Source organism: Tamandua tetradactyla, chromosome 18 (assembly GCF_023851605.1).
Source record: "Tamandua tetradactyla isolate mTamTet1 chromosome 18, mTamTet1.pri, whole genome shotgun sequence".
Lineage (NCBI taxonomy): Eukaryota > Metazoa > Chordata > Mammalia > Pilosa > Myrmecophagidae > Tamandua > Tamandua tetradactyla.
The window spans coordinates 62220637-62245164 of NC_135344.1; the positions used below are offsets into that span (position 1 = coordinate 62220637).

The 24528-nt window shown below is 38.6% G+C and overlaps 1 protein-coding gene across 9 annotated transcripts in view; it reads left to right on the forward strand.

Annotated features, from left to right (window-relative positions):
* Positions 1-4797: 4797 nt before the first annotated feature.
* The window catches only part of ESCO1 (establishment of sister chromatid cohesion N-acetyltransferase 1), an 84513-nt gene continuing 64782 nt past the window's right edge, over positions 4798-24528 (forward strand). For 3 of the 9 annotated variants that reach the window (XR_013165240.1, XR_013165239.1, XM_077135840.1), the window contains exon 1: positions 4799-5132. The gene's annotated coding sequence lies outside the window, so the exon portion shown is untranslated. Of the gene's footprint in view, positions 5346-17705; positions 18774-24528 lie in introns of those variants that run through there. The other 6 variants (XR_013165237.1, XR_013165238.1, XM_077135835.1 and 3 more) reach the window with 4 other exon arrangements.

The window sequence follows — 24528 nt, forward strand, 5'->3', positions numbered from 1 at the left end:
TATGGCACTAAAGAAGCCAACTCTATTATGTCAACCATCACATTCCATTGCATGTCACAGTAGGCATGGATCTAGCTGGTCCAATCAGACCTTTGCAGGGAAGGCTCTTCCCTTTTGGAATGTGAATAAGGGAGGTAATAGCCCCTACAGCTATTGGGAACTCCCTTAGAACCATATAAGAATCAGTCTCAGATTTTGTAGGTTTGTCCAGTGTAATGCCTCAATAAATCCCAGAAGGATTTGAACAGTGAATGAAAAAGTATTTGCAAAGTTCCCTTGGGGGAATGGTGAAAATGGGGGAAATTCAACTTTCTCAAGTGGAGAATTCTGGATATTCTCACAAGGAGTGGGGAAAACCAAAGCGATAAATTGAGCCCCCAATCTTGGGGTTTGTTCATATGAACTTAACCCCGCAAAGGATAGGCTAAGCCTACTTAAAGTTAGGCCTAAGAGTCACCCCAAGAGAACCTCTTTTGTTGCTCAGATGGGGCCTCTCTCTCTCAGCTAACACGACAAGCATACTCACTGCCCTTCCCCTCTCTACATGGGACATGACTCCAGGAGTGTGGACTTTCCTGGCAACGTGGGACAGAAATCTTAGAATAAGCTGGGACTCAGCACCAAGAGATTGAGAAAATCTTCTTGACCAAAAGGGGGAAGAGAGAAATGAGACAAAATAAAGTGTCATGCGAGAGATTGCAAACAGAGTCGAGAGGTTATCCTGGAGGTAATTCTTACACATTAAATAGATAGCACCTTTTCAGTTAAGGTGTAACAGAGAGGCTGGAGGGAACTGCCTGAAAATGTAGAGCTGTGTTCCAGTACCCATGTTTCTTGAAGATGATTGTATAATGATATAGCTTTTGCAGTGTGACTGTGTGATTGTAAAACCCTTGTGTCTGATGCTTCTTTTATCTACCTTATGGACAGATAAGTAAAACATATGGATTAAAAATAAATAAATAATAGGGAGGACAAATGTTAAAATAAACTTAGTTTATTGAAATGCTAGTGATCAATGAAAAGGAGGGGTAAACGGTATGGTATGTATGAATTTTTTTGCTTTCTTTTTATTTCTTTTTCTGAATTGATGCAAATGTTCCAAGAAATGATCATGATGATGAATATTCAACTATGTGATGAAAAAAAGAATGCTTATATTGTATGTTAATTGGTTTTATTAATAAAAAATTTTTAAAAAAATAAATAATAGGGAGAATAAATGTTAAAATAAATTTAGTAGATTGAAATGCTAGTGACCACTGAAGGGGAGGGGTAAGGGGTATGATATGTATGATTTTTTTTCTGTTTCCTTTTTATTTCTTTTTCTGAATTGATATAAATGCTCTAAGAAAGATCATGATGATGAATGTACAACTATGTGATGAAAAAAAGAACGTTCATATTGTATGTTGGTTGGTTTTAGTAATAAAAATAAAATAAAAAAATCAATCTCAGGACAGAGGGTTAAACAAGCAAACAAATACATGGTGATATTAATGAGCCCCTGGATGAAGCAGTGCCTGATTGTGGCTATTTAAATTAGAATAAAATTAAATTGAAAATTCATTTCCTCAGTTCAATAGCCACATTTCAAGGGTTGAATAGCCATATGTCACTATGGCTTACTCTTTTGGACAGTGAAGTTATAGAATATCTCAATCATTGTTTTAACTAAACAGAGCTGCTCTATTACAATATGTTTCCTTCTTAGCATTTAAACATTTGCTTCTTTGTTTACTCACTTATTTTGTACTGTTTGAGAGCAGGGATATGTACTTCTGTTCACTGCAACATCATCAGCACCTTGAGTAGAGCCTTGCACATAAATTGCCCTCAGTAAACATTTATGGTATAACATTTGTGATATAACAGGATGTCTCTTCCATTAGAAATCCCCTGTTATCTTCAAGTCCCTCCTACTTTGGGCTCTAAATCTGCTTTCCCTTTCTTTAATATTGGAATACTTGAGTTCTTGAAGGTAATCAAGGTGAGTCTTCTCTCCAGACTTTTGTATATGCAATTCTTAAATTTGGCTGAAACCTCTTCCTTTTTAAAGTGTGTGGAGCCGGCATTATTACTTGTATGTGTTAGTGGTGGATCTCCCAGAAGATGGCTAACAAATGTCATTATCAGTTGGTGTGTACCAAATTGTTATAATTTTCATTTGTTTTTATTTCTAGCTTGAAATATTTTAGGATTTTTTATTCTTTCATATAGTATAAAATTGTCAGGAGTCCTGAAGTAAAGTCCACAAAAGTGGGGCAACAAAGAAAATGCCTTAATTTGCTGTTAGGAGGAGAGTTAGTCTCAAAATAGACTGCCCTGTCTTCTGAGAGTTAGCAGAGGTTTCATATGTTACAGGCATTAAGATTGGTAACGGGAAAGAAATGGAACAAGTACATGAGAACGTGATGTGTGAGACAAGGCAACTGTTCCATTCTCAGTGTTTAGAAGTAGACGTCCTAATGATAAGCAAGACCCAAAAAGTACATTCTATAACTTAGAGTCAGTACAGGAAACAGTTTAAAAACAAGCCCAGGAGAGTTCATTCATAATTTTGAGTTTAGGAAGATAATTTAGGATAGGAGCTTCAAATTTTTGGAGTAGGGATTGTGAAAAAGACCTTTGGGGCTCTAGCATGGACACATGGCAAAAGCTGAACAAATTAGAGCAATACCCTTGATTTTCTCTGGAGCTCTTAGGAATAGGGACTTCTCTTTTCACTGAGATCAGTTTGCCTTGAGCTCAATATAGTTTTTGTACTGTTGTCAGGAGAGCCTGCTTGAGAATGAGACCAATATAGATGAAAGAACAGTTGAGAATTGGAGAGAAAGTGACAGTATGCTGCTGACATTACCTAAACCTCAGGTTTCAGAATGCCCAGAGGTCAACTGCTTTCCCATAGTCCCCAGTTATGGTAGCAATAAATTCCTTTTTTCCCTCACCTCTATTAGCTTGAGCTGGGTTGTGGTTGTTTACAAACTATAGGCTTCACTAATATTTCATTTGAATTACCAAGCACTTCTTCTCTAAGTCGGAATATCTTCTATCTTCTTGCTAGTCCCAGACTTCTTCTGAACTAAAAATTGTTTTTCTTTCTTTTAGTTGTGACCTATATTCCACCACCAGTTCAATGCGGGGCTTTTTATTGACCAGTATTTGCAAAATCTGAATTCTTTACTCTTTCCTGTAGGAGACTGGAAGATCAGTCAGGCAAGATATTTATTCATTTGATCATGATTGTATTTTAGTGGACAACTAAAATAAATGAACAAATTCCAAAGTTTATGGACTGTATTTAAAAAACATAAATAGAGGCAAAATAAATTTGTCAAATGATATTACACAATAATTAAAATTCAATCAAATTACAAACTGGTATTAATGAATCAAGTTTAAAACTTGCTTCAAATGATAACAAATAATGATTAAAAAAGTTTATTTTTCCCATAAAAGCAAACTATTTTATATTTTCACTGCATATTTAAGAAACTGACTATCTATAATCTCAGAAAAGAAAATCTAGACCAAATTAGAAACATGAATTATATATGATTTACTTGTGTTCACACGTATAGGATTTCCTAACGTCTGACATTTGTAAGGATTGTCCTGACCATGGTCAGTACAACGAATTCAGTGGAGTAGATCACTCAGAAGTGAAGGCCTGTTTTGTGGGAATGAAAACTTGTAAATATGGTTTGTATGTGTGTATGGCAGAATTTGAGTTACTAAAGATAGGTTATACAACTAAAATAAATTCCACCAGTTGACTGACAATCTAAAGGTGGCGGCCCAATCCACTCCTGAGATTTTTTCCCCCAATTTAAGTCATTAGACATGTGCCAATAAAACATATATCTAGATTTGGGACTGGGGGTGGGGCAATAGGGGCAGGTCTTTTCCGGATAACACAGTCATGATGATGTGAATGGCCTCAACTACCGGTATCTCTCTATTGGGTTTTTATCGATTTTTTTTTTTTTTTTTTGTGCATGGCCCCGTAATTGCACCGGCGTCTCCGCATGGCAGGTGAGAATTCTATCTCCGCTGGGTTTTTAAGCCATAGAAACTCCCCAGACTAAACAGACAGGTAGCTCTCTCAAGTTTTGTGGAAGATGAATAAGAAAAACATCCGACTTTACATATTTAGAGCACATTTTGGTTGCACTTGGCTTCAAAAAAGGAAGGTAGAAAGGGTAACTATTTATTATCCATTCTCTTCCGGTCTCAAAGGCACGAGCATTGATTTATCCTTTGTTACAGTTGAGCACATAATGAAAGAGCAGTACAGAAAGCATGTTCAAAAGCAATATGGGAACCACGAAACCCAAGGATAGAACCCTGAATTCTGTCTTATAGACTTCTAAAAATCTTAAGTACTGTCCTAACTAAATCTAGCGTTCGGAACATTCTACTATTTCTTTGCCGGTTCGTGAGTCCCGATGCACAAGAAAAAACTTGCGTAAGCAGAGGGTGAAACCCTATTTTCTGAAGGCGAAGTGCCGCGCTAGGTAAGGAGAGAGAAGTGTCAGCTGACTTCCCTCTTCTTTTTATTGGCCCATATAGAAGATTAAAGGGCACTTGAACTAGAGGCCACGGAAATGAATACCCGAAACCGACAAGGGAACCTGCTGCAACAGAATTCGCCGCCCACTGCCCGGGACGCGGACTCTTTCATTCCAGGAGACCCCAGGACGGGAAAGAGGCCACCGCCAGGGGGCGCCACCACTTCCCAGCCAGGAGCCCACCCGCGGAGGCGCGCACGCGAGGCCGCCCACCGCGCCTGCGCTGAGGATGGACGCTGGCTCGCCTTTCCTCGACGCCCAGCCGTCCGGGCCGGGGTGAAACATTGCGTGACACGCAGCGAGCGTGGCGGCCATCTTCGCCTCCTGGGCACGTCAGCTGAGCCGGTTAGGGCTGAAGAGGAGCGCTGCGCAAGCGCACCCAAGACGGTCACAGGTAACTCCCATCTGACGGGCGAGGCGTCGTTGTCGCCGCCGGAAGTTTGGTGTTTCTGCGCCGCGGGAGAGGCGGCGGTCGCAGCCGAAGCAGCCCAGTGTCTCCCGTTACCCGGATGTGAGGCGACCTGCCGGCTCCAGTGGGACCCTCAGCCACGACGAAGGAAGGTACGCAGGCGTCTCTGACTGCCCCCCTGCTTGCTGTCGCGCCGACTGGGTTCTCACCTCCCTTTTACCAGCCAGTTTGGAGAGCAGAACGTTTCTCCTTCCTGTCACACCCTCCGTGTCGTGTAGCCTCGCACACTCTTTCCTTCTCCTCTGGTGCCGGCTCCTCGCGCCCTGGGGAGGGAGGTAGGAGGCTTCAAGACGCCGTCGCCTGAGGTAGGCACCTACTCCTGCTTATTTCGGCTGCCCATTCGCCGCATCACCTGCCGCATCACCTGCCGTTCCCTGCTAAGCGATCGGGGTTTATAAGTAGCGACCACCGAAGACGTGAACAGGGTCGGGGTCCCGAAGGCGACCACTGGGTCGGGTTGGCGGTGGGGTCGGCCTCGTTCCCGGTGTCTTTCTCGCGTCTCCCCCAGCCTCGTCCGCAGCCGCGGAGCTGAGGCTCGCTGCCCTGCCCCCGCCGCAACCGGCCGACCTGGCTCGAGCCCCGAGGCCTCTGCAGTCTGCGGGGCCGGGTGCTGGGGTCCGGGTCTTACCGACTTGAGCTTGGGAGAGAAGTGGCGGCCGGGCCAAGGTCGTGGAGTAATTCGCGTTGGAGCTGAGGGTCTGGGCGCGGGTAAGTCTGCTCTGGAGTAGAAGCAGTTCTGTTGAGGGCCATTGCGAAGGATATAGTGAAAGAAACATGAAAGCAGAAGGGAATTGGGTCCTCGATTTTTTTTTTATCACTGTTTATAGGATTATTTTACACCGAGAGTTCATTTTGCCCAGGCAGATTGGGATAGCTAATTAAAAAATTAGAGGACTGTCCTCTCTCTTCCTTCCAGCCTCCTAATGGTGTATGCTGAAAACCCAGTGCATACAGTATTTGGGGTAGGAAGAAAGGAAGGAAGGAGTTAAGACGTCGAGATTTGAGAAATGCTATCTATGAACCATGTTTTCTGAAGCCTGTAGATAGCTGAAAAGGGAATCTTTCATCAGCAAGTAATTGCAGCACACGGTATCTAAATAGTTTTACGAAGTGATATTTCAATTTTGTATTTTGATATTTTTTTAAACTGGGAAAAACACAGATTTCAGTTTTAATATTCAGGTTTGTGGTGAACTATATTGTAATTAGCCATCTCTTCTCATCCATGTCCCTAGTTTCAGCTTTATACAGAACACTTAACACCAGCGGAATTACTTTTTAATTTGTAAAACTTAAAAATTCTCACCACCTAGACACCAGTGGAATTAGACATGAGAGTAGAAGGAGGTGTGCTTAATTTGGAAGCTGCAAGTACCTGACAAAATGAGAAAACATGCCTAAGATTGTAAACAGTCATTTCCTCGTTTAAGGCAGAAGGCAGAATATGCTCTTTAGCTCAGATGTCTGACTTTGGATGCACCTTTCTTGTAACAAAATTTGCCTGCTTATGAGCTTCTGCCTACCTTAACAGTAGTGGCTGATGAAACTATGCTTCCGTTTCATCTGGCTCACCTACCAGAGAACAAGTAGTTTTTTAACATCTGCCCCATACAAGGTTTTGTTCTAGGCATTTAAATTGATAAATTATGCTTCACAGAAGAACTAAAAGAGAACCCTAATTGATGAACACCATTAACCCCCTTTGTTGGATGGCCCCCTTTAGCATGTTAATTATAACACAAAGGGATTGTATTTTTTTAACAATGGTAATCAGCTTTGCACAATTCAAAATAATGATGGATTAAGATTTTTAAAAATAGTTTTAGAATTTTTTTCTATGACTTCTAATAGGTTTATGTTTCACCTAGTTCTTTGAACACTCCCTACTGAAAGTGACTAGGAGATTGGATGGCAGTGAGACGCAACATTCCCAATAAAATTATTGCCATAGATCATTCACCTAAGGACTGTGTTAACACTTCTGAGTCACAACCCAGACTTTCATATTTTTCTGTACATCCTTTTTTCTTGGTACAGTGAAACTTCTTAGGCTCTATTTCTGTGTAAGTTTTGTATCACAGCTTTATTATAATACTTTAGTTACTTGGCAAAAATAACGTCCTGTTCATTTAACTATCTTGTCTTTTCTTTATGGGAGGCTGTATCTTAAGCTTGATTGCATTACAATACATTTGATGTAAGCAAGTTTTATGTGCTCTGCTCAATTCAACTTAAACATTTATGGGTACATAAGATTCACAGAAATAAAAACTCAAAGTAAATGAAAATGAAGGATTAACTATGACTTTAATATAATGGTGCTCAAACTGTTTGTTCTCTGGATCCCTTTATAGTCTTAAAAATGATGTAGGGGTACAAATTTATTGATACTGCATTAGAAATTAAACTGACAATTTATATTAATTCATTTAAAAATAACTAGCAGACTACAAGTTAATATAAACAACATATTTTTTAATGAAAAACACTATTTTCAAAAAACAATTAGTGAGAAAAATGGCAGTTTTTACATTTTTGCAAGTCTCTTTTATGTTTGGCTTAGTTGAAAATAGCTAGATTCTCCTATCTACTTCTGCATTCAATCCATCATTATACATTGTTTTGGTTGAAGTATATGAAGAAAATCTATCTTCACCTAGCTCTTTTGGGAGGAGTACTTTCATAACCTTTCAGTGTTGGTGTATTTGTCCACAGTGTCTGTGTCTGTCGTCTGCCCAGCAGGCTTCCCAGGGTGGGTTCGGGTGGGGTCCCATCTTCCCAATTGTGGGCGGCTGCAGATTGGCTTCCTCAGTGGGGAAGCCGCCAAGAAGCTGGGGACCAGCAAAGGGTCCTCTGGGTCACCGAATGGCCAGTGAGATTCTGCCCTCCCCCCCCTTCCCCCATCCCCAGGGAATCCTGGGGCACCCTCCATGACAAAGACACAGGAGCCCCCAAGCTGGGGCTCTTTCTGAGCCTCAGTCTCCCAACCTGAGCTCAAGCACAGGAACTCGGACTTCTGTTCTGACTCCTCTCAATGGGTGCCTTGTCACCTGCACTGCTGGCATTAAGGAAGTGGGAGGCCTGGGCTTGGGGGACAGCCCAAGAGCCAGGCCTGCCCCGGCCAAGGTCCTAGGAACCTGGGGATGACTTGGGCCAGGAAAGAGTCAGCTTTTGAGTCCCTTCCCTGCCCTTGAGACATTCTCTCCCCTCCTCTGCAGAGCTGACACTGGGCGACCCTTCTCTGGGGAGGGGGTGTCCTGGGCACTGAATGGGGTTGAGCTGCCTCCCTGGGCTCCCCCCAACTTGTTGCTAGGAATTCCCCCACCTCCCCAGTCCTCAAAACAAAAAATATCCTAGACATTGCCTTTGGGGCCAGAATCGCCCAGATGAGACCCCCTGACCTGAGGTCATTCGTATTGAATATTTCGGGGAGGTGAACCCGGTACTGTGAGCTGATTTTAGGTGATAGGCAGATGAACATTTTCAGCTTTACTTGTCCTGTGATTTATATTTATTATTTGGAAGAGTTAGCTGTCTTTATTTTCTTTAAAAAATCGTGTAACAGAAATATGGCAACATATGATTTGTTAATTATGGGTACTAGGGAAAAAATAACCTTTTCGCATAATTGTGATATTCTGTTTTTGATTCTGCAACAAAACTGAACAAGTGATGATTTCTTAAAGATTAGTTGCAATGTGGAATCTAAAATGATATCTCAATGCTTATTGGACTCGTGCATTAAAATCAATTGGTCTCTTTTGCACTTTGAATCAATCTTTTACCCATATATGATTTGATCTCACAAATCCCCTGAAAGGGTCTCTGGGGTTCCCTGCATCTCCATATTATACTTGAGAACTACTAATGTAAAGAATTGAGTAGTTTAAAGTGAATGGAGTTCTTGAAACTGAAAAGGTCATAGTGTGGAAATGAGTTGTGGTGTAGTTAAGTGAAACTAGGAGTAACTTAGTATGTGTTTTTTCTATGCTTCCCATTAAAATATTATATCAGTTATAACTAATTATTATTATAGTTAATACTTAAGTGCTTATGATACCCCAGGACCTGTTCTAAGGACTTTATATTAGGAATGGTTTCTATTGTGACGTATTTAGTGATGGTTAGGAGGAAGGTACATTTAACGTTTTAAGGAAAATATAATTTAACTTTTTCTTCCAGATAGTACAGAATTTCTGACATTTTATTCTTTATAACTGAAATATATTTCAATTTTAGAGGGGGTAATTGAAAATATGGCTACAGATGAGTTTATCTAGTGAATATCTTACATGAGGAGAGAAAGAAACCTTAGGAAACGCTTGCTTAGAGGTTGGTGGAGGTTGAGAATTTTAAAAAGTTACATTAAAACTTTAAAAAATAATTTAGTTATTAAATGCCCATATCAAGCTTTTTTAGAGTGTTAACTAGTAATAATGTTTTCCTAAATATTTATTATCAATCTACTGAGAAAATGGTAGGAATTTTAAACAATTTTCCTATCAAGATGCTTATGAAAACATTTTTTAACAGTGATAGTTTTATTTGGTCTTAGTGGTATCTTTTTACTAAAATGTTACTGTTTTGGGGTTTAGAGTTTTCCTCCTAGTTTTGCTGCTTTACGTTTTAGATCTTCGACTGTGTATGATTGATGATCATACCACCCACTTACATATATTTTTGAAGCCACTTGTGTAATGGAGGAATTTATTCTTTGAAAGTTTGGAAAACTTGATTAGGGTCAGTACCTTGTATTGTGATATGTTTGTGTGTGTTAGTGTGTCCATATATATGCATGTTCTGTTGCATTCCCTGCTAGTGGTCTGTTATTGCCTAAATTGTGACATTTAGTAGTTTTGGTATGTAGCAATTAGTTTAAACATTATATGCCAAAGTGCTTTTTAATTTCTAAGTATTCATTAGTTGTTTTAAAATGTGAAAAATACTTTGGTTACCTTAAGTAGTGGTAGTTCATTGGAGTGATACACAGAGAAATAAGGAAGAGAAGAATCCATTTGTTGAGCTAGATCTTGTGGAAGAAAAGAACGAGAGTCACTAAACACTGGCTCTTGCTGAAGAACAACACACCAGGCCGTGCAGAAACCTTAGCACATAGTTTCGGACCCAGGAGGTTGCTGAGAATGTAGTGCTGCTTTAGCAATTGGCTTACATTGTTTTAATTCCTTTAGCAGCAAATATCCTGTAATTCTGCTTTAGTTATTTGCCATTATAGCAGTAGTATTCAACTGGGGTGATTGGCAGTGTTTGGAGATGTATTTGATTGTCAGGACTAGGGAAGGGGTGCTACTGATATTGAGTGGATAGAGCCCAGGGATGCTGCTCAACATCTTACAATGTGTAGGATAGTCCTCCTGTTCCCTTCCCCTCCCCAAATAATATCCAGTCCAAAATGTAGATATTGGTAAGATTGAAAAACCCCTGTATTATACTGATTTTTTCACTGGGTACGTGTTCTAGTTGGCTAGCTGCCGGAATGCAACACACCAGAGACAGATTGGCTTTTAATAAAAGGGGATTTATTTTGTTAGTTCTTCAGAGGAAAGGCAGCTAACTTTCCACTGAGGTTCTTTCTTACTTGGAAGGCACAGAATGGTCTCTGCTGGTCTTCTCTCCAGGCCCCTGGGTTCCAACAACTTTCCCCGGGGTGACTTCTTTCTTCATCTCCAAAGGCCTGGGCTGAGCTGCAAGTGCTGAGATGAGGAATGCCGAGCTGCTTAGGCTGTGCTAAGTTGCGTTCTCTCATTTAAGCACCAGCCGATTAAGTCAAATGTCACTCATTGCAGCAGACACACCTCCTAGCTGATTGCAGATGTAATTAGCAACAGATGAGGTTCACATGCCATTGGCTTATATCCGCAGCAACAAAACTAGGTATGCTCACCTGGCCAAGTTGCCAGCTGAATCTAACTAACACAGTACTCTTGCATTAAGAATTCACCAGTACTCTTGCATTAAGAATTCACCTCTTACACAATTTATATTTTGAATAGTGCATTTGCTAATATAACTTATGTAGACAACTTAATTGAACACCATGAGTACATGGAACCTTGAGGAGGGCGTGAGATTTTGTTTGTCCAGAGTGATGCCCCGATAAATCCCAGAGTGATTTAACAGTGAATAAAAAAGTATTTGCAAAGTCCCCTTCAGGGAATGGTGAAAAGGGGGGAAAATTCAACTTTCCCAAGTTGAATTCTTGATATTCTTACAAGGAGTGCGGACAACCAAAGCTATAGGCTGAGGCCCCAATCTTGGGGTTTGTTCATATGAAACTTAACCCCACAAAGGATAGATAGGTCAAGCCTTACTTAAAATTAGACCTAAGAGTCACCCCCAAGAGAACTTCTTTTGTTGCTCAGATGTGGCCTCTCTCCTGAGAACAGAACAAGCAAACTCACTGCCTTCCCCCTGTCTACGTGGGACATGACTCCCAGGGGTGTGGACCTTCCTGGCAATGTAGGACAGAAATCCTAGAATGAGCTGAGACTCAGCATCAAGGGATTGAGAAAATCTTCTCGACCAAAAGGGGGAAGAGTGAAATGAGACGAAGTGTCAATGGCTGAGAAATTCCAGACAGAGTCGGGAGGTTATCCTGGAGGTTATTCTTAACGCATTGAGTAGATATCACCTTGTTATTCAAGATGTAATGGAGAGGCTGGAGGGAACGGCCTGAAAATGTAGAGCTGTGTTCCAGTAGCCATGTTTCTTGAAGTTGATTGTATAATGATACAGCTTTCACAGTGTGACTGTGTGATTGTGAAAACCTTGTGTCTGATGCTCCTTTTATCTACCTTGTCAACAGACAGATAGAACATATGGAATAAAAATAAATAATGGGGGGAACAAATATTAGAATAAATTTAGTTTGAAATGCTAGCGATCAATGAAAGGAAGGGGTAAGGGGTATGGTATGTATAATTTTTTTTTCTGTTTTCGTTTTATTTCTTTTTCTGCAGAGATGCAGATGTTCCAAGAAATGATCATAATGATGAATATGCAACTATGTGATGATATTGTGAATTACTGATTATATATGTAGAACGGAATGATCAAAATAGGAATGTTTGTGTTTGTTTGGTGTTGTTATTTAAAAAAGTAAAATAAAAAAAAAAAAAGTCATTTGGGGGTAGTCCATGGTGGCTCAGCAGGCAGTTTTCGCCTGCCATCCTGGAGACCAGGTTCAATTCCCAGTGCCTGCCCATGTAAAGAAAAAAAAAGTCAGTTGGCCATAAATGTGAGCACTGATTTCTGAACTCTCAATTAGATTACAATGTAATAGACTGTACATTTGTTCTTGTGCCAGTACTATGCTGTTTTGATTACTGTGGCCTTATAATAAAGACTGGAAGTCTGTAATGCCCCCCCCCACCCCACCCCCCCAGAAAAAAAGATGTAATGGAGAGGCTGGTGGGAACTGCCTGAAAATGTAGAGCTGTGTTCCGGTAGCCATGTTTCTTGAAGATGATTGTGTAATTATATAACTTTCACAATGTGACTGTGATTGTGAAAACCTTGTGTCTGATGCTCCTTTTATCTACCTTGTCAACAGATGAGTAAAGCATATGAAATAAAAATAAATAATGGGGGAACAAATGTTAAAATAAACTTAGATTGAAACGTTAGTGATCAATGAAAGGGAGGGGTAAGGGGTATGGTATGTATGAATTTTTTTTCTGTGGTCTTTTTCGTTTTCTGAATTGATGCAAATGTTCTAAGAAATGATCGTGATGATGAATTGCAACTATGTGATGGTATTGTGAATTACTGATTATATACGTAGAATGAAATGATCATATGTTAAGAATGTTTGTGTTTCTTGTCATGTTTTTTTTAAAAAAATTTAAATTAATAAAAAAAAGAGCTCACCCTGGTCTAATCAGCTATGGAAAACATATCAGGGTAAGGAAGTTTAGAATCTTACTACTTATGAAGACTTGCTTAACACTCCCCCCACCCTCCACCCCAGCAGAGACCTGTTGCTGTGGTAACTTTTATTCCAGAAAAGAGTAATGAATTTAGCAAGCTACCAGATTTAGATTTTCAGTTAATATTTCTTTCTCGGCTCTTGGATATAGCAAAGAGGTGTAGTTGAAGTGTAATAATAATTGGTAGATTATTGGCGTTAAAGATATTAAGGACCTCTTAAGCCCATGGTAATGGTAAAAGTTTGTTTGGAAAAGAAAACTGTGATTGAAGAGTTTCTGATGGTCAATAGATTACACAAATGAAGAAAGAAGGTGCAAAAGAATGTTATAAATTTTTTTGTAACCAAAAAATGTGGAAAGAATTTTGCATATAGGTGAAAAAATGAGCTTGTGACCGCATCATTTGAATTTCTACATATGCCTTCATGTAAACTCTGGTTTCTGTGCCCTTTTCCCTCTGTTTCTCTTAAGAGAACACTTGGCATTGATTATAGGGCCCACCCAGATAATCCAGGATGATCTAATCTCTTTTAGTTTTTTTTTTTTTTTTTTGCTGGGGGGAGGTGCATGGGCTGGGAATCAAACCTGGTAATGCATGGCAGACGAGGATTCTACTAATGAATCATCTGTGTACCCAGGATGATCTAATATCAAGATCCATAATTATATCTGCAAATATTCCTTTTCCAAATAAGATCACATTCAGGAATTAGGATGTGGTCCTAGCTTTTTGGGTGCCACCATTAGCCTACCATAGGAGAGCTATAAAGGAAAGGATGTAATTTAGAGGGAGCCAATTTTCAATTAAGTCTAGAAAGTATGTTTTGTATTATTTGAGGAGATTGATGGTAGGAAACTGTTTTCAAGGAAAAGGGTTCATGTGGGCACAAGGGAAAGAGTTAGAGAGGAAGATCTGCAGTGGAAGGAGAATAATGATGTAGATAAATTATTTGTTGATAAGTGGTATAAGGAACTTACATTTGGTTGATGGGAGTGGATTACCTATAGGGCCTTTGAGGCTATGTTTCTGTGCAAACTAAAAGTTTTAATTTTGAGACGTCTCATGCTGTTGGTAGAGCATGTAGTCTTGGCTTTATATCATGCTCATCGAGCTCTGAGTATTGCTGAGAAATCATTTTCTCGTCTCAGATGAGTAGTCTTTCTGGGACGTTAGGTGAGTTTGCACCAAGCTTCATCTAACTGAGGAGTCTTGTAAAACAGTCCTTCACTAAATTATTTTGGGATTGATGGGTACTAACCTGGATTCTGCTGTTAATCTTCTGATGGGATTACTACACCTTGTCATGGCTTGAAGATTCTCTGGTGTTTGAGAGCAGATTGGGGAAAATAGTCCTAGGAGTATGTAGAAAAAAGTTTTAAGAAGTGATTTTGGGAGGGAGATTCTATTGATGTGATAAGGTTAATTATTTTTGAATTATTGATGTCATATATTAATGAAATCCCCAAAGTTAGCCATCTCTGTGTTCTTTTAACAGTTCTGTTTGGTTGTGGTGAACCGTTCGGCTCTGCTCACGAACTGTTAAAAATGGCTTTGCTAATTTGTTTTAATTTAGGTTTTTCACATCTATATTTGTGTATGAGATTAGGTAGGGGTGTGGTGTGTGTGTGTGTGTGCATGCTTTTGGTATCAGAACTTAACTTTGTATTATTTGGGGTAACTTATCTGCTTTTTCTTATTTTTTTGTTTTGGTAAGTAAGAAGAAATTATCAGTCTCTTGAATACTGGAGCTGTTCCCTCTGCCTGTAATACTTTTCAGTCTCATGTGGAAATGTGTTTAATGTATTCAAAGAATAGCTAGGGTGGGGGCATACGGAGGGTAGGCGCTGGCAGCATGAGTGAAGCAGTGTGAACAGGAGCAAGACTGAAAGTAGCTAATATTGAGTTTTTGCTTTTACTTTGATGAAGATAGGAAGTCACTGGAGAGTTTTGAGCAGTGAAGTAATATAATCTGATTTAAATTTGAAAAGAATCACCTGGGCTGCCGAGTTGAGAGGAAACTAAAGTAACTAGGGAAGTTACCAGTTAGTAACTGTTGCAAAATCCAGGTGAGAAACAATGGTGGCTTGGACCAGGGTGGTAGGTAGTCAGATTCTGGATTTATTTTGAAGGTAGACAGGATTTGTTAATGATTGATTGACTGGATATCAAGTTTAAGAAAGAAGTCAAGAAATAAGCAGATACTGAGGGTAAGAAGGGAGAAGATCCTTTGGAAATTTTAACTTTATGAGGGAAGATCAGGATTTCAAATGTGGACCTGTTAAAAGTTATGTTGTTTTACTGCTGCATAATATTCTGTCGTACGTATGTACTGCATTTTGTGGTGTATTTCCTCGTTGTAGCCGAACACTTGGATTATTTCCATCTTTTAGTGATTATAAAAAGTGCTGCTGTGCAAACATTGGTATGCAAATGTGGTTTGTATCAGTGCTTTCAGCTCTTCTGGGTATATACTGAGTAGTGGTATTACTGGGTCAGAGGGCAACTCAGTATTTAGTTTTCTGCCTGACTGTCTTCCACAGCAGCTGTACCATTATATATTCCCACCAGCAATGCATGAGTGTCCCAATTTCTCCACATCATCTCCAACATCTGTAGTTTCCTGTTTGTTTAATAGCAGCTATTCTTATAGGTGTAAGGTGGTACCTCATTGTAGTCTTGATGTCCATTTTCCTTATAGCTAATGAGGATGAGCATCTCTTTATGTGCTTTTTAGCCATCTGTATTTGCTCTTCAGAAAAGTGCCTGTTCATTTCCTCTGCCCATTTTATAATTGAGTTGCTTGTTCTTTTGTTGTTGAGTTTTATGATTTCTTTATGTATATGGGATATCAAAACTTTGTCCAGGGTGTGATTTCCAAATATTTTCTCCCATTGAATTGGTTACCTCTTCACCTTTTTTGACAAAGTCTTTTGAGGCCAAAAGCATTTGATTTTGAGGAGTTCCCATTTATCTGTTTTTTCTTTTGTTACTTGTGCTTTGGGTGTAAAGTTTAAGGAGCTACCTCCTATTACTAGGTCTTGAAGATGTTTCCCTACATTTTCTTCTAGGAGCTTTAAGGTACTGATTCTCATGTTTAGGTATTTGATCCAATTTGAATTAATTTTTGTATAGGGTGAGTTCTAGTTTGCTGTCTGTTGGAATGCAATATACCAGAACGGAATGGCTTTTAAAAGGGGGAATTTTTTAAGTTGCTAGTTTACTATTTTCAGGCCATGAAAATATCCCAATTAAAGTAAGTCTATAAAAATGTCCAAATTAAGGCACCAACAAGAGGTTACCTTCACTCAGGAAAGACTTGTGAAGTTCAGGGATTCTCTCTCAACTGGAAAGGCAAATGGCGAACATCACAATGTCTGCTAGCTCTCTCTCCAGGCTTCTTCATTCATGAAATTCTCTTGGGGGCATTTTCCTTCTCCATCTCCAAAGGTAGAGACCTTTGGAGGAGCTGCCTGGGCTCTCCTAGATCTTTGGCTCTCTCATGATTCTCTTCATTCTGAAACTTTCTCCAAAATGCTTACTCTTCTAAAGGATTCCAGTAAACTAATCAAGACCCACCTAGAATTGGTGGAGTCACATCTCCCTCTAATTAATACCAACAATTGGGCAAGCTACACCATCAAGGAGATAATCTAATAAAAAATTCCACCCTACATTATTGAATAGGAATTAAAAGAAAGTTTCTCCCACAAGATCGGATCAGGATTAAAGCTTGGCCTTCTAAGGCACATAATCCTTTCAAACCCTTACAGGGTGTAAGGTATGGATCCTCTTTCATATTTCTGGCTTTTGATGTTCAGTTCTCCCATGCCCATTTATGGAAAAGACTATTTTGTCTTTTCCAGTGATTTGGGGAAAATCCGGTGATTTGGGGGCCTTGTCAAAGATCAGTTTACCATAGATTTGGCAGTTTATTTCTCTGTTCTTGATTTGATTCCATTGCTCAGTACTTCTGTCTTTGTGCCAGTACCATGCTGTTTTTGACCACTGAAGCTTTATAATAAGTTTTAAAATTGGAGATTGTTAATCCTTCCACTTCATTCTTCTTTTTTAGGATGCTTTTAGCTATTTGGGTTCTCTTTCCCTCTAGATGAATTTGATAACTAGCTTTTCCAAGTTTTCAAAGTAGGATGATGGAATTTTGATTGGTACTGCATTGAATCTGTAGATCAGTTTGGGTAGAATTGACATCTTAACTACCTTTAACCTTCCTGTTCATGTGCATGGAATGTCTTTCCACCTATTTAGATCTTCTTTGATTTCTTTTAACAATGTCATGTAGTTCTCTGTACTTAAGTCCTTTACATCCCTAGTTAAGTTCATTGCTAGGTACTTGATTCTTTTAGTTGCTGTTTTGAATGGAATATTTTCTCAGTTGACACCTCGGTTAGGTTGTCGTTGCTTGTGTATAGAAACATTACTGATTTTTGCACATTGATTTATAACTTGCCACCTTGCTGAATTTGTTTATTAGCTTAAGTAATTTTGTTAAAGATTTCTTAGGATTTTCCTAGTATCATATCATCTGCAAATAGTGAAAGTTTTACTTCTTCCTTTCCAATTTTGATGCCTTATGTTAAAATAAATTTAGTAGATTAAAATGCTGGTGATCAATGAAAGGGAGTGGTAAAGGGTATAGAAAAAAATAGGGGAAACAAAGGCTAAGATATATTGGGTAGATGGAAATATAGGCAGTCAATGAGAGGGTGGGGGTAAGGGGTATGGTATGTGTTGTAGTTTGCTAGCTGCTGGAATGCAATATACCAGAAACAGAATGGCTTTTAAAAAGGGGACTTTTAATAAGTTGGTAGTTTATAGTTCTAAGGCCGAGAAAATGTCCCAGTTAAAGTAAGTCTATAGAAATGTCCAGTCTAAGACATCCAAGGAAAGATACCTTGGTTCAAGATGGCCAGTGAAGTTCAGGGTTTCTTTCTCAAGTGGAAGGGCACATGGTGAACACAGTCAGAGTTTCTCTCTCATCTGAAAAGGCACATGGTGAACACGGTCAGAGTTCCTCTCTCATCTGGAAGGGCACATAGCGAGCATGGCATCATCTGCTAGCTTATTCTCCTGGCTTCCTGTTTCATGAAGCTCCCCGGGAGGCATGTTCCTTCTTAATCTCCAAAGGTCGCTGGCTGGTGGACTCTGCTTCTCGTGGCTGTATCATTCTGCTCTGCTCTCTCTGAATCTCTCATTCTCCAAAATGTTTTCTCTTTTATAGGACTTCAGAAACTAATCAAGACCCACCCAAATGGGTGGAGAGACACGTCTCTACCTAATCCAATTTAACAACCACTTGATTAAATCACATCTCCAGGGAGGTGATCTAGTAACAGTTTCAAACATACAGTACTGAAGAGGGATTAGAAGAAATGGCTGCCTTTACAAAATGAGATTAGGATTAAAACATGGTTTTTCTAGGGTGTATACGTCATTGCAAACTAGTACAGTATGTATGAGTTTTTTTCTTTTTTCTTTTTATTTCTTATTCTGAATTGATGCAAAAGTTCTAAGAAATGATCATGGTGATGACTCTACAACTAGGTGATGATTGTGATATATCAGGAATGGAATGATCATAGAGTGAGTGTGTTTGTGTTTGCTTGTTGTTATGCTTAAAAATAATAATAATAATTAAAAAAAAGAATTGTAACTAGGTATGCTGCTGCTTTCATTATTGCCTAAATCCCAGGAGCTTGAATGGTAAAGACATTATTACACAGAGAATCACAGGATGATGGACTGGAGGGCTCCATCTCAGTCGTCCCGTAAGTATGAACTGCATATGTTTCTAATTTTCGCTTACCACAAGATAAATTGTAAAAACTGAGTCATAAAAAAATTATCTTTCCAATAACTTTAGCAGACATAGCAATTATTTTAAGTATAGTAGTTTTATTTCTAAAATGTCTTTATTCCTCCTAATTCTACTACCCAGTATTACCTGTGATTAATGTTTGCACCTTTTTTGGGCTATGTTCATAACAATATTCAAGTAGTTTTGGGAGGACCATAATTTGATTTTTCCTTTTAACACTCTCTTGAGCCCCTTGTTTTAATTTGGTTGTATAGCTTTACCTCTCCCGAAAAAAGAGAACTAAATGTATTGATTGCACAGAACAATATAAAACATATGAAATGTAAAGCTCTATGCCTAGGATATACTTGAAAGAATTTCCACAGTAACAAGAAGATAATCTGAATATTCTCTACTGTCAGCCTTCTTCAGTTTGCATCTATTAGTGGATGAGTTATGATCATTTCTGCTTTAAGCCTCAAAAAACAACCAGCGATGTAGGCATGCGTACGAGCATCCATCTATCCATTCATATACAGATTAGAATGTTCCTTAAACCATCAAAATGCTAAAGACAAACAGAAATATTACCAAATTTAAGGGTCCTGGAGTAAAAACAAAAGTTTATCTTGACTCCATTAATGAAATTCCTCAATCTTAGAAAGGGCATCTAATAAGAAATCTATAGCTTACATAATGGTAAAATACTGAATGCTTTCTAACTTTAGGAACAAGGCAAAGATATTCTTTTCCCACTTTTATTCAATACTGTTGTACTTGAGGTCCTAGTGAATACATAAGGCAAGAAAAAGAAATAAAAGGCAAATAATCAGAACAAAAGAAGAGAAATTATTGATTCACAGATGAAATGATTATTTAAACAGAAAACACTAAGAAAGCTACAAAAAACAAAACTAGAATAAATAATTGAATTTACCAAGTCTGCAGAATAAAGAGTAGTGCACCAGTACTAAGTGATTTTCTATACAAAAGCAAAAAAAAAAAAAAAAAAAAAAAATTGGGAATCAAAAACACAACTTACAAGAGTTACCTTAATCCTGACCTGATCAACTTTGTTCTTATCTCTAAATACATGGGGACCCCAGAATAAGAATGAGAGCATCTGATACTATATAGTTTAATTAATGCCTGGGTATATCCAAGAATATAGTAAGTAGATAATTTAAAAGTATTGGCCAAGTCCCTTTAGGGATGGGAGAAACAATATGGAACTATTAAACTTTACCACAGGGGAAACCCCAGACATGTTGTGTCAAACATTAGGGACACCCAAATCAATAGGCCATGCCTTTGATCTTGAGGCTTACTCTTGTGAAACTTACGTATGTAGTAAAGAAGCTTAACCTACCTGAACATATGCCTTAAAGTCATTGTTGCTCAGGTGTGCCCTCTCACTCTCTAAGCTCAACTCTGCAAGCGAAATCATTGCCCTCCCCACTATGTGGGACATGACATCCGGGGGATGAAAAGTCTCCCTGGTGGTATAGGAGATGACCCCCAGGGATGAGCCTGGCCCTGCACCATGGGATCATCAGTACCATCCTGACCAAAAGGGGGAAAAAGTGTAACAAATAAGGTATCAGTGGCTGAGAGAGTTCAAATAGAGTCAAGAGGCTACTCTGGAGGTCACTTTTAGGAAAGCTTCATTTAGACATTGCTGCTATCATAACCTGCTAATCTTAAAGAATACCTCGGGTATTATGTAAGATTCTACAAAGGTTCCATGCATTATGGTAACTGTCAAGAAACCTACAGCCTCCTGGTGGGTTCCTGGACCAAATAAGTCCTGAAATGCAGAGGGGGCAGCCCTTCCAGAACCTCAACTAGTTTCATGCTCTTATCCCATATTGTCGAGAGCCCCTTCCAACATGAAAAAGTTAGAATGGTCATAACCCAAATACCCCTAAAAAGTGAGAGGAAGATCAAAGTTGATGGTGGAGTTATGCAGAGAAGGTCGGATTTAACAAATGAATATGAGTGCTGAATCAGTATACTGATATTTCTTTTAGTTTCCAGTACCTTAGAGCAGCTACAAATAAAACCTAGAATTGTGGAAGTGTAACCTATACCAAATTCTGAAATCTATTCTACAACTAATTGTTGCAGTGTACTTTGAAATTTATTGCTTTTTTGTATATGTTATTTTTCACAGTAAAGAAAATGTTAACAAAAAAAACACTTGTAAGAGCATAAAAGTATAAAATACTTAAATTTAGAAGAAGGGCAAGACTTCCACACTGAAAACTACAAAACATTACTAAAAGAAATTAAAGAAATAAATAAATGTTGGAAGACCTTAAGTTGGCCTAGACATTAAATATATCCACTCTAAATCCAGGCAGTTTTTTTGAAGAAACTGAGAAGATAATTCTAAATTTTTAAATAAAAATGCGTACTAAAATAGCTAAACCAATATTAAAATAGAACAACAAAGTTGAGAAGTATACTATTCAAAACTATGTAATCTTTGAGAACAGAAAGACAAATCAGTGGGAGAGAACTCAATGGACTCCAGAAATAGATGCAATTGTATATATACAGCCAAATGATTTTTATAGAGGCATCAGAGGAATTCAGTGGAGAAAGGAAAGTCTTTTGTTTTCAATAAATCATGGAGAAAGAACTGGATATCAGTATAAAGGGGGAAAATCTTTAATTTCAACCCCTGAACTGAAACCATACCTAAAAATGAATTTGAGAGAGATCGTAGACCTTAAGAAAAGTTAAAACTCTAAAGCTTCAACAGTATCCCAAGCAAAATGCTTGTACCCTTCTGTGCAAATTTATATGGAAAGGTAAAGGGGCCCCAAATAGCCAAAAAACATACTGAAAGAAGAGAAAGTTAAAGGACTCACTTCACAATTTTAAAATTTATTACAAAGCTACACTAATCAAAACAGTGTGGAAGTGGCACAAGGGCAGATGCACAGAACAATGGAATGAAACCAAGAGTTCAGAAACAGATGTCACATTTAAAACCAATTGATTTTTTTAACTTTTTTTTTATTGTATAGTATAACATATATACAAAGCAAAGAAATAAAAAAGCAATGGTTTTCAAAGCACTCTTCAAAAAATGTTCACAGGACAGATCCCAGAGTTTGTCATGGGCTACCATACGATCCTCTCATATTTTTCCTTCTAGCTGCTCCAGAATATAGGAGGCTAGAGGGCTTAAATACTTTATCATTACAGTAGACTTTTTTTTCTTCCTTTTTTGTGAACCATAACATATATTCAAAAAAGCTATAAATTTAATCATACGATATCTGTCCTTTTGTGTCTGGCTAATTTCGCTCATCATTATGTCCTCAAGGCTTATACATCATGTGGTCTCTTGTAAGCAGCATATAGCTGGAGTATGTTTCTTAATCCATTTGCCAATCAGTATGTGTTAATTGGTAAATTTAGTCCGTTAACACTCAAAGTTATTACTGAAAAGGTGTTTCGTGATTCCACCATCTTATCTTTTTTATTTTATTTGTCAGGTCTATATATTCTTTTCCCTTTTTCTCTTTGTATTCTTTAAATTACCTTAGTGGTACTCTTCAATTCTGTGACCTCCTCCAGACCTCCCTCTTCTGTCTTTTGTTTTCACCCGAAAGAACTCCTTTTAGTATTTCTTGTAGGGCCAATCTCTTGTTTTCAAATTCTTTCAGGACTTCTTTGTCTGAAAGCTTTAATCTCCCCGTCAGTTTTAAAGGACAGTTTGACTGGGTACAGAATTCTTGGCTAGAAGTCTTTCTCTTTCAGGATCTTGAATATATCATACCATTGCCTTCTCGCCTCCAGGGTGCTAGTTGAGTAGTCTGAACTCAGTCTTATTTGATTTCCCTTGCATGTAGTAGATTGTTTTTTTCTTGCAACTTTCAATGCGTAAGAATAACCTCCAGGATAACCTCTCGACTCTGTTTGAAATTTCTCAGCCATTGACACTTCGTCTCACTTCACTCTTCCCCCTTTTGGTCGAGAAGGTTTTCTCAATCTCTTGATGCTGAGTCTCAGCTCATTCTAGGGTTTTTCTCGGTTCCTTGATACTGAGTCTCAGCTCATTCTAGAATTTCTGTCCCACTTTGCCGGGAAGTTCCACACCCCTGGGAGTCATGTCTTACGTAGACAGGGGGAGGGTGGTGAGTTTGCTTGTTGTGTTGGCTGGAGAGAGTCCACATCTGAGCAACAAAAGAGGCTCTCTTGGGGGGACTCTTAGGCCTAATTTTGAGTAGGCTTGACCTATGCTTTGTGGGGTTAAGTTTCATATGAACAAACCCCAAGATTGGGGGCTCAGCCTATAGCTTTGGTTGTCCACACTGCTTGTGAGAATATCAAGAATTCAACTTGGGGAGGTTGAATTTTCCCCCATTCTCACCATTCCCCGAAGGGGACTGCAAATACTTTTTTATTCACTGTTCAAATCACTCTGGGATTTATTAGGGCATCACTCTGGACAAACCAACAAAATCTCATTTCCTACTCAAAGTTCCATGTACTTATAGGGTTCAATTAAGCTATCTATATAAGTTATATTAGGAAATGCACTAGTCAAAATATAAATTTTGTAATTTTGCACCAAATGAACATATTTTGCTTTATTCTCACATATAAGTTGAAATTTTATAATATTAATTACCATCTATTTTCAGCACCGTGCAGTAATGGCATTCCTTTGTTCTTCCTCATGCAAAAACATTTTTTAAATTTGTGCATTTAGTCACTATCATTATACACTCTAGGCATTCATAGATTATACCTTCTCAGTCTTTTTCATCTATCTTTCTTTGTGATTTCATTTATGCCCCCAGCCCTCCTCCCTCTGTCATTCTCACATTCGGCTTCATTCAGTGTTTTAACATAATTGTATTACAGTTAGGTAGTATTGTGCTGTCCATTTCTGAGTTTTTATATTCAGTCCTGTTGCACAATCTGTATCGCTTCAGCTCCAATTACCTAATATCTTAACCCTATTTCTATCTTCTGATGGTGTCTGTTATCAACGAAATATTCCAAGTTTATTCACTAATGTCAGTTCATATCACTGAGACTGTACAGTGTTTGTTCTTTTGTTTTTGGCTAATCTCATGCAGCATGATGTCCTTAAGGTCCATCCATGTTGTTACATACTTCATAACTTCATTCTGTCTTACAGATGCATAATATTCCATTGTATGTATATAGCACAGTTTGTTTAGCCACCTGTCTGTTGATGGACATTTTGGCTGTTTCCATTTCTTGGTAATTGTAAATAATGCTGCTATAAACATTGGTGTGCAAATGTCCGTTTGTGTCCTTGTCCTCATGTCCTTTGAGTAGATACCTAGCAATGGTATTGCCGAGTGATATGGCAATTCTATGTTTAGCTTTTTGGGGAAACGCCAAACTGCCTTCCACAGCATTGTACCATTTGACATTTCCACCAACAGTGGATAAGTGTGCCTCTTTCCGGCACTTGTCATTTTCTGCTTTATTGATAGTGGCCATCCAGTTGGGTGTGAGATAATATCTCATTGTGGTTTTGATTTGCATTTCTCTAATGGCCAAGGATGTTGAGCATCTTTTCATGTGCCTTTTGGCCATTTGTATTTCTTCTTCTGAGAAGTGTCTATTCAAGTCTTTTGCCCATTTTGTAATTGGGTTGTCTGTCTTTTTGTTGTTGAGTTGAACAATGTCTTTATAAATTCTGGATACTAGACCTTTATCTGATATGTCTT